Source organism: Macaca fascicularis, chromosome 6 (genome assembly GCF_037993035.2).
Source record: "Macaca fascicularis isolate 582-1 chromosome 6, T2T-MFA8v1.1".
NCBI lineage: Eukaryota > Metazoa > Chordata > Mammalia > Primates > Cercopithecidae > Macaca > Macaca fascicularis.
In genome coordinates, this window is record NC_088380.1 from 102,480,956 (window position 1) to 102,491,124 (window position 10,169).

The 10,169-nt window shown below is 49.0% G+C and overlaps 1 protein-coding gene and 1 pseudogene across 6 annotated transcripts in view; one reads left to right on the forward strand and one right to left on the reverse strand.

The window, feature by feature from the left end:
• LOC135971363 (SH3 domain and tetratricopeptide repeat-containing protein 1-like) overlaps positions 1 to 4,412 on the reverse strand; it is a 52,191-nt gene extending 47,779 nt beyond the window's left edge. For 2 of the 6 annotated variants that reach the window (XM_073993947.1, XM_073993944.1), the window contains exons 1-2: positions 4,264 to 4,412; positions 1,131 to 1,247 (exon numbers count right to left, since the gene is read on the reverse strand). The gene's annotated coding sequence lies outside the window, so the exon portion shown is untranslated. Of the gene's footprint in view, positions 1 to 1,130; positions 1,266 to 3,693 lie in introns of all 6 variants that reach the window. The other 4 variants (XM_073993949.1, XM_073993946.1, XM_073993943.1 and 1 more) reach the window with 3 other exon arrangements.
• Positions 3,633 to 5,071, forward strand: LOC135971361 (uncharacterized; annotated as a pseudogene).
• Positions 5,072 to 10,169: the final 5,098 nt, after the last annotated feature.

The following is a 10,169-nucleotide window of genomic DNA, read 5'->3' on the forward strand; positions in this document are numbered from 1 at the left end:
GACCTGTGACTATGTCGTGCAGCAAAAGGGCTTGGCCACAGGCCTTAGGAAGAGTATCCTGGGCTATCCAGGGAGGTCCAATCTAATCCCATGAGCCTCTAAGAGCATAGAACTGGCCAGGCGCGGTGGCTCACACCCGTAATCTCCACACTTTGGAAGGCTAAGGCAGGCAGATCACGAGATCAAGAGATGGAGACCATCCTGGCTAAAATGGTGAAACCCATCTCTACTAAAAATACAAAAATTAGTTGGGTGTCATCGCGGGCAACTGTAGTCCCAGCTACTCAGGAGGCTGAAGCAGGGGAATCACTTGAACCCAGGAGGTAGAGGTTGCAGTGAGCTGAGATCATGCTACTGCACTCCAGCCTGGGCAACAGTGCGAGATTCCATCTCAAAAAAATATTTTAAAATAGGGAATAGAACTTTCTCCGAGTGCAAGAAGAGAAATGCACAAAGGGGAACGGGAGAGCCTGACCAGGTCCCTGGCCTACCTAGTCCTGAGCTGATGGGACCACGTACAAAGACCAGATAGAGGCCTCAGGAGCTGAGGGCAGCTCCCAACAGATGGAGAGCAAGGGAACAGACACCTCAGTCCTGCAACCACAAGGAACTATATTTGGCCAAAAGCACTTGGAAACAATTCTCCAGTGAGGAATGCAGCCCAGCCCACATGGTGATTTTTGCCCAGTCACATCCACGTCAGTCTTCTGCCCCATAGAACTGTGAGATGATACAATTTCAATTGTTTTAAGCCACTAAATTTGTGGAAATGTGGTAAAGCAGCAACAGAAATGAATACAGTGATTCACGTGGAAACCCCTAGAAGAGTTCCTGGCACAGTGTTGACACCTGACAAGCGTTTCCTGATTTCCTTACATCGCAAGGCAGGGCTGGCCACACTCCATCCAAAACAATAAATGATAGACTTGTTCTGACAAAACAGATTCAGTGAATTATAAATGGCCCAGAACACCTACAAATTTTAGGTTTCAGGTAAGTGATTGCCTTTCTTTTCACTTAGAAGCCTCCCAATGCTCATCTTACTGATAAACTCTAAGTACCAGGCAGGAGACTAAACACCAGACAAACCCAGCCCCAGATGCCCCAAGGGAGCCCATCCCAGCACTCACTCTCCGCTGCACTGAAATGATGTCCAGGTCAGTTTATCCCACTAGACCAAGAACTCCAGCTCTCCACGTGTGAGTCACCAGTGCTGCCTCTGCATCTCTGCTTCTAGGATGGTGCTTCTGCACTTCACAGGAAATCTGTATCAATGTTTGTCAACACTATATATGACAGTGTCACTTAATATCTGCACAGAAAACATAAATTCTTTGAGGACCAGGGCTGGGTTTATTAGCCTTTGTAATCCCACTGCCACTGTCTGAGACATCAGAGGCACTCGGTAGAAGTTGGTGAAGAGAAAGAAAAGGCAGAGGAGAGACAGGAAAGCAGGACCAACACCGCAGACACAGATTCTGAGGTGGCCGGAGGAGAGGCAGGGCAGAGAAACTTCCTGGATGCTGGAATGGGGTTCACTGTGATATCTGCTGCTGGATTTCAAATGTCAAAGGTGACGCTTTGCTGACCTTGACCTCTGACTGCCCTTTAGCTTTCCCAACCTCAACACAGGGCACTTAGAAACTGCAATGTCAAGAAATTATGCTTCATTAAAGCATGGGAATGTTATTTACATGGACGTTCATTACTGAATTTTTTACATGGGAATGTAAATAATTGAAGAGATTGTTAAAGATTAAATCATGCACATTCAATAACTTTGTAAAATATTAATGATAACTGAAACACAAATTTTGATGTTCCCCAAAAATGCTAAAATATAAAAAAATACTGGCCAATTAAAGATAGAAAACAATCCTAATGCAGCTCCCCAACAGACACATTAAAACTTCTCTATACATTAAATATTTCGGATTTCAAAGGAAAACCCAGATTCATTCCATTCTTAATATGGCGTTAAAAAAAAAAATCTTAGGTAATACAATATTTCATTTAAAATTTACAAAATTCCATTACATTCATTATTTCATTTGATCCTCAAAACAATCTCCTGAGTTAGGCAGAACAGGTATTATTAACAACTAACTCCATTTTACAGGTAAGGGAACTGAAGTTCAGCAAGTACTTGGGCTTAACAAAAGCTTTAATAGGGCCACATATCAAAACCAAATCCTCTGCTCAAAAGAACTAGAATAAGTTATCTTTTACATATTATTCATACTTATATCCTGTCAATATCCAAAAATGTTTTGAGGTAGCCTGCAATAATAGACACCTATCCAATAAAAACATTAAAACGAAAAACAGGGGGAAAAAAAAACAGCAGGTGACATGGGAGACAGACGAAGGTAGATAGCAAAGACTGAGACTTATAATCTAAGAAAACTTCATCTCTGACCTTCCAGTTCCAGGGAGATAACGCTAAGGAAACAAGATGGTTTATAGACTCATAAACTGACAAAAGAGAGGTTGCATCAGTTCTTAACTCTGAAACACTCCTAGCAGCCACAGCAAATCTCTAGGACAACATACCAATGGCATCAAAGCAAGAGTATACTTCGGGATAGAGTGAATTAAGTTCCCTGTTTGGGACCCAGGCCAGGGCTAGAGAAAAGAACTCTGAAATGTAGAGCTCAAAAATACATCCTCTGTCGGCCAGGCGCAGTGGCTCACACCTGTAATCCCCAGCACTCTGGAAGGCCGAGGCGGGCAGATCACGAAGTCAGGAGATGGAGACCATCCTGCCTAGCACAGTGAAATCCTGTTTCTACTAAAAATACAAAAAATTAGCCGGGCATGGTGGCAGGCGCCTATAGTCCCAGCTGCTTGGGAGGCTGAGGTAGGAGAATGGAGTGAAGCCAGGAGGCGGAGCTTGCAGTGGGCCAAGATCCTGCCACTGCACTCCAGCATGGGCAACAGAGCAAAACTCCGTCACCAAAAAAAAAAAAAAAAAAAAAAAAAAAACATATATATATATATATATATACCCTCTGTCTTCTCCATACCCATGTGTCCCCTTCTGTGAGAGACTTCCTTACACCATTGCGGGGAAGAGAATTTTTCTCTGCTATATTTGCTTGAAAGAATTAAAGGTGTAGGGCAAAAATTCTTGGAAATTATGTAGTTTACGATCCTCAAAAGTGAGAAAAATGAAGCCCAGAAGAGAAGGCCTTCCAGGAAAATTCCAGAGCCAGAGGTAGACCCAGTACATTGTTTTTGTTTTTGTTTTGAGAGGAAGTCTCACTCTATGGCCCAGGCTGGAGTGCAGTGCAGCCATTTCACTCACTGCCACCTCCGCCTCCTGGGTTCAAGCTATTCTCCTGCCTCAGCCTCCTGAGGAGCTGCGATTACAGGCGCCCACCACCACACCCAACTAATTTTTGTATTTTTAGTAGAGACAGGGTTTCACCATGTTGGCCAGGTTGGTCTCCAACTCCTGACCTCAAGTGATCCGCCTGCCTAGACCTCCCAAAGTCCTCGGATTACAGGCGTGAGCCACCGTACCAGGCAGACCTGTTAAGTTTTAATCAAGTACTCTGAACTATGCAACAAACGCTAGGAAGTAATAGAAAAAAAATTAATCTAAAAACCCTCTGGAGAGTCAAGGAATTGCAGATTTAAAATAGCACGAATACTTGGATTCACGGTATTGAAAAAGGACCTCGCATTTACCCACGCGCGCGGGTCCACGCAGCCACCTATATAGGTGACAAAACACTCAGGAAGCCCTCATGCGGGGCCGGGAAAGAGCCCCCACGCAGAGTCACGGACTCCCTCGTCCGAAGGTCCGCGCAGTCCCCTCGGTGAGTCTAGGGAAGCAGTCTCGCTGCGAGGGAGGGCGAGGAGGGCGGCGGAGTCTCCCTCTCGCGGTGGCCCGGACCCCGCCCCACGAGTGGGCCCTCGCAGGGCCCCCTCTGCTGCACGCGGGGACCAGCCACGCTGCGGGGAACCGGGCAGAAGCCAGCGCCTGGGTCCATGCAGTCCCCTCCGCGGCAGACGCGGGGAGCCGGGGAGCAGTAGGGACCGGCCCTCACCCGCAGGGCGACCAGGACACCCCGCGGGCCCACGAGGTACCGCAGCAGGCGCTAAGCCCCCGGTGCCGCCCAAGGCCGAGACAAAGCCCTGGAGCAAGGACCCCGGATCCCAACCTCAGACCCTGCGGAGCCCAGCTCGGAGCCGCCAGGCGCGGGGCAGAGACCCCCGCCCGGTCCGGAGACCCCGTCGCCCGTCGCGCCCTCTCACCTCAGGCTGCCGCCTCGCAGCGCTCGCTCCTCGCCGCGGCGCCTGGGCCGACTGGAGCGCAGCTGAGCAGCCGACAGAGCCGCGGCAGCCTCAACAATGGAGCCCCGGGGCGGGGCCGCCGCCGCCGCTTCAGCCCGTGTTCCCCGCTCAGGATCCGGCTCGGATCAACGAGCTGCAGCTGGCGCGGGGTTGCGGCCGGGAAACACACCGCGCAGGTGCACACGGCCCAGCCCGCCGCCCGCAGCCCCGCCCCCAGCGGAGCCGGGCGCCCAGGGCCCGCCCCCCGGGCAATGGGGAGCGAGCTGCGCGGAGAGGGCGGGGCCTGGGGGAACAAAGGCAGGTTGGGCGGGGCGGCGCTGGGACTGGGCGTGCGGTGTCCCGCGGGAGGACCGGACCCAAGAGCTGGCCGGATCCTGGCCTCCTAGAAGACCCAGCTCAACGTCCACCTGCAGTCTGCCCTACAGGACGCGCTCATCTCAAGCCCAGAACTCAGGCTTTTAGGGCAGAGAGCGAGAGACAGGCTTGCTTTACAAAAAAGGAAACTGAGGTTCAAGGAATAGGATTGCCTGCTGCCCGAAGTCACGTAGTCCCATTCACTCGTTCACCTTGTCATTCAGCAAACATTTGGAAGCACGTATGGTGGGCGTTAGGAGTGAAGTAGGGCCAGGCGCGGTGGCTCGCTCCTGTAATCCCAGCAGTTTGTGGGACGGAGGCAGGTGGATCACTTGAGGCCAGGAGTTCGAAACCAGCCTGGCCAACAAGATGAAACCCCATCTCTGCTAAAAATAAAAAAACTTAGCCGATCGTGGTGACGCGTCCCTATGGTCCCAGTTACTGGGAAGACTGAGGCAGGAGAATCGTTTGAGCCCGGGAGGTGGAGGTTGCAGTGAGCTGAGATGGTGCCACTGCATGCGCTCCAGCCTGGGCGACAGAATGAGACTCTGTCTCCAAAAAAAAAAAAAAAAAAAATTAATAGAGGGGAAGTAAAAACGAACTTAGGCCTTCCCTGAAGGAGCTCGGCCAAGGAGTACCTGAAATGTCTCTGCATCTCTTTAAGGTCTGATAAAGGAACCAGGAGCAAGCGCTAATCACTTCCCTTTCCTACCTCAGAACTTTCATGTGTTTGCTGTTCCCAGCCTGAAATGCCAAGTACCAATGGTATTTATTTATTTATTTATTTATAGAAATGAGGTCTCCCTATGTTGCCCAGGCTGGTCTCAAACTCCTGGCCTCAAGCTATCCTCTCGTCTCAGCCTCCCAAAGTATTGGGATTGCAGGCATGAACCACTGTCCCAGCCCTGATCGTCTTTAAAACGTCTTTCCTCATCTTATTTGAGTTTCCTGCTCCATGTGACCCCACACCCTTGGTTTCCCTGTACTTCCATAGCTGCTCCTCGGTGGGTCCTGGGGACCCACCCCCTTCTCTGCCCAACTTGTATATGTCTGGACTCAGGCCAAATGCCCTTCCATTTGCAGTGGGCACTGCCACAAGAAATCTCATGCCTTTCCAGGCTTCACAAACCATCCACATGCTCTGCTGCCTGCCAGAGACATCCATCCCAGTCAGATGCCCAGCCCTGACCTTTCCCAAAGGCCCAGCTGGACACAGGGAAACATCTCAAATTTTCCGCGGGCCAAACAGAGTGCTTTATTAGTGCCCTAACCTGCTCATCCACATTCTTGTGATTCTCAGTGAACAGCCCCTCCATCCACCCAGCTGCTCAGGTGAAAATCTCAAATCCTCCTCCAGTCCTTCCTCCTGGAACCTCTCATGCAGCCCTCTGCCTTCCTAGGACACTGAGCACGCCTCACTCCCAGTGCCAGCTGGGGTGCTGTCTGAGTGGCTGCCACCCACTTGGCATGAAGTGTGACCTCTCGCCCGGTGTGGTGGCTTATGCCTGTAGTCACAGCACTTTGGGAGGCTGATGTGGGCAGATCGCTTGAGGCCAGGAGACTGGGACCAGCCGGGCCAATATGGTGAAACTAAAATACAACAATTAGCCAGGCATGGTAATGTATGCCTATCATCCCAGCTACCCTACCCAGGAGGCTGAGGCAGGAAAATTGCTTGAACCTGGGAGGCAGAGGTTGCAGTGAGCCAAGGTCACACCACAGCACTCCAGCCTGGGCAACAGAGCGGGACTCTGTCACAAATTTTAAAAAAGAAGAAGGAGGAGAAGAAGAAGAAGGAGAAGAAGTGTGACCTCTCTAAGGCAAGGCAGTGTCCCACTCTGATTCACTTCCATGTGTAAAACAGGACCTGCGCCCTGAAGGCACTCACTCAGGGAGGCTGCTGGGATGGGTGGATGCACAGTTCAGGTCTTCATGGTGGCTGGGGCTGACCCCATCCCCATCGCTCTTCGCACACACACCTGCACACTCATCACTCCCACGCTCACACCCACCACTGAAAGCCTGGCCCCTAATCTGATTTGCCTAACAAGGTCCCTGGATGAACAACACATGCTTCCCTACCTCTCCCCTGCTAGGGCCCCACCGTGTTCTGGGATGTACTCAGGGATCAGGAGAACAAAACCTCAGGGAGTGAAAGGACATGCCAGGGTGCAGGCCTCTGCATCCCCCTCCATGCCCTCACCCCTGCCTGACACACCCTCACCCCTGTACCTGGCCAGCTCCTACCAACCCTTAAAGTCTCACCAAGTTCAGTGGTGGCAGCCACACCCTAAAGTGACTGACCCCCCAATGACCTATGCCGTTGCATAGTCTTCCTGACCTTGGGTACGAGCAAAACCGGTGACTGGCTTCTAACCCATAGAGCCTGGCAAAAGCAATGGGATGTCATTGTCACAGTGCATCACCTTCGCACACTAGAGAGAAAGGTTCCGCCTGCAGGCGCTACAGGAGGGAGATGCTGTGCTGAGAAAGGACCTTCGGAGGGGCCCTGTAGGCAAGGAAGCAAAAAACTGGGTCCTTGCCAAGCGGGTCCGAGGAAATGAATTATGCCAGTAACCTCGGCGGACCTGGAAATGGATTCTGCCCTGGTGGAGCCTCAGATGAGGATGCAGCCCAGCTGCTTAGCGTGAGATCCCAAGCACAGGACCCGCTAAAATGAGCTCAACTCCTAGCTTGCCAAAATTGGCTTAAAGGTGTGTGTTGTTTTAAGCTTCTAAGTGTTTAGTTATTGCCTATGAAAGTGGTAAAATATGAGACAATAACTTAGGTCCCCTCCCCATCACACACATTCTTCTTTCTGGCATTCATCACAATTATACTTATTGATTTAAAATCTCCCTTTTGACTGGGTGCAGTGGCTCAGGATTTCCAGACCAGCCTGGCCAACATGGTGAATCCCCATCTCTACTAAAAATACAAAAATTAGCTAGATGTGGTGGTGCAATCCTGTAATCCCAGCTACTCAGAAGGCTGAGGCAGGAGAATTGCTTGAATCCAGGAGGCAGAGGTTGCAGTGAGCCGAGATTACACCATTGCACTACAGCCTGAGTGACAAGAACAAAACTGTCTCAAAAAAAAAAAAAAAAGAATTGTCTCTTGCCACTAGCATGAAGGTCCCATGAGAAGAAAAATGGAAACTCTTGCTCATAACAGTGCCCCAAATGCCCAGCACGGTGTAGCTCTAGGGCAGTTAGTCGATGGTGGACGCTGCTGGTTGGAGGGCCCTGCTGGCCCTCCCAACTGCCTTCTCTCTGGTCACATTCCATTATAGAGAACAGAATAGTTTCTTGCCTTTCCAGAGTCCCTCTTAGTGGGGATTGGCCAAGTGACATTGTCCTGCCCCGGGAGACATAAGTGGAAGTTGGCCGAAAGGTTTCTAGCCTTGGTGTGCTGGGACAATTTGAACCAGGACATGACAGCTGACCGTCCATTGTTCGGGAATTCTGCAAGTTGGTTGTTCAACACATTCGGTACTTCAAAATATTAAATAATATAAACTTGCAAATTAAAAAATGCATTAGACCAGATGCAGTGGCCCACGTCTAACACATGGGAAGCCTGAAGCAGGGAGATCACTTGAGCCCAGGAGTTCAAGACCAGCTTAGGCAAAAAAGGAAGACCCTGTCTCTACAAAAAATTTTAAAATTAGCTAGGCATGGTGGTGTGTGCATGCAATCCTAGCCACTCAGGAGGCTGAGGTGGGAGGATCGCTTGAGCCATCTGTTCAAGGCTCCAATGAGCTATGATAGTGTCACTGCACTCCAGCCTGGGTGACAGAGCCAGACCCTGTCTCAGAAATAAATATATTTCATATATTAATAAATTTATAATAAATGTATATATATACACATTTATGTATTATAATTATATATTTTGACATAAATATCTATTTCTTGTTTTATTTATTTATTTATTTATTTTGAGATGGAGTTTAACCCTTGTCACCCAGGCTGGAGTGCAATGACACAATCTGGGCTCACCGCAACCTCCACCTCCTGGGTTCAAGTGATTTTCCTGCTTCAATCTCCTGAGTAGCTGGGATTACAGGCACGCACCACCACGCCTGGCTAATTTTTGTATCTATAGTAGAGATGGGATTTCTCCAAGTTGGTCAGTCTAGTCTCGAACTCCTGACCTCAGGTGATCTGCCACCTCAGCCTCCCAAATTGCTGGGATTACAGGTGTAAGCCACTGTGCACAGCCTATATGATATATTTATATATTATAATTATGTATATTAATTTTATATAATATATACAAATATAAATATGAAAACTTTCCTTGCCTTCTCTTGTTTCTATCTACAGTCAGTCCCATGACTTCAAATACTATCTACATGTAATAATTTTAAATGTATATTTTATATATATTTATAATTTTGTTGTTGTTGTTGTTGTTGTTGAGACGGAGTCTCGCCCTGTCGCCAGGCTGGAGTGCAATGGCACAGTCTCAGTTCACTACAACCTCTGACTCCCAAGTTCAAGCGATTCTCCTGCTTCAGCCTCCCAAGTAGCTGGGCTTATAAGCGCCCACCACCACGTCCAGCTAATTTTTGTATTTTTAGTAGAGACACGGTTTTGCCATGTTGGTTAGGTTGGTTTCGAACTCCTGATCTTAACTGATCGCCCACCTCAGCCACCTAAAGCTCTGGGAATACAGGCGTGAGCCACCGTGGCCAAACTATTTTTCTGTTTCCAAACATTTTACATGAGAGGAAAGCAGAGAATAAATCATCTAACACTCTACTGTAAAAAAAATCTTTGTGCCTCTCTTCTTTTCATCTTTCCTAAGTGTACATATTACCAAAATGTCTTTAGGTTGAGGTCCCCCCGTGAAAACTCTACAGGGTGTTGTGTCCTCAGCCACCCTCCTGTCTTTTCCTAGTCCTGGCATTTTAGAACTGTCTGGGGATGACCCAGGATACGCATTGTGGCCATGTCTATTGGAGGGTCTAGTGAGTATCAGCCCCGGGATCATCTCATCCCCAAGGACAGCCTGAGGTAGGGGGTAGTGTCTCTCAGGAGAGCAGCTGGATGCTCTTGGCCTTAGAGGAATCTCCTGGTATAGTTTCATCTAAAATGGTGACCCCTTAGGGTTATTAAAATTTTAGGACATTAAAATGAATGGACAATACAACGTAATGTCATTAAAGCTAGGTCATTAAAACTGTTCCTCCAGCCGGAGCTTTTATTCCTCGGAGACACATTGACGGTCTGCCAATGGAATACTGATATTGAGAGGAAAAGGCAGAAATGATTTCAGCTCTCTAGATTGTCTCAGACTTGTGAAGAGAGAAAAACTGTCCCAAAGAACAAGGAAAACCCACCCCAGAGAGGATGTGCAAGAACCTGAACATGAAGATGCTTTTAAGGCACACAGGAGGACAAAGAGCAGTGCCAGTGCCTCCTAGGTGGTGACTGAGTGCTTTACTGAACAGGATGGGTGTCCCGAGGGATAGAATGGAATGCCGTGACACTTAGAAAGGTCTGTGT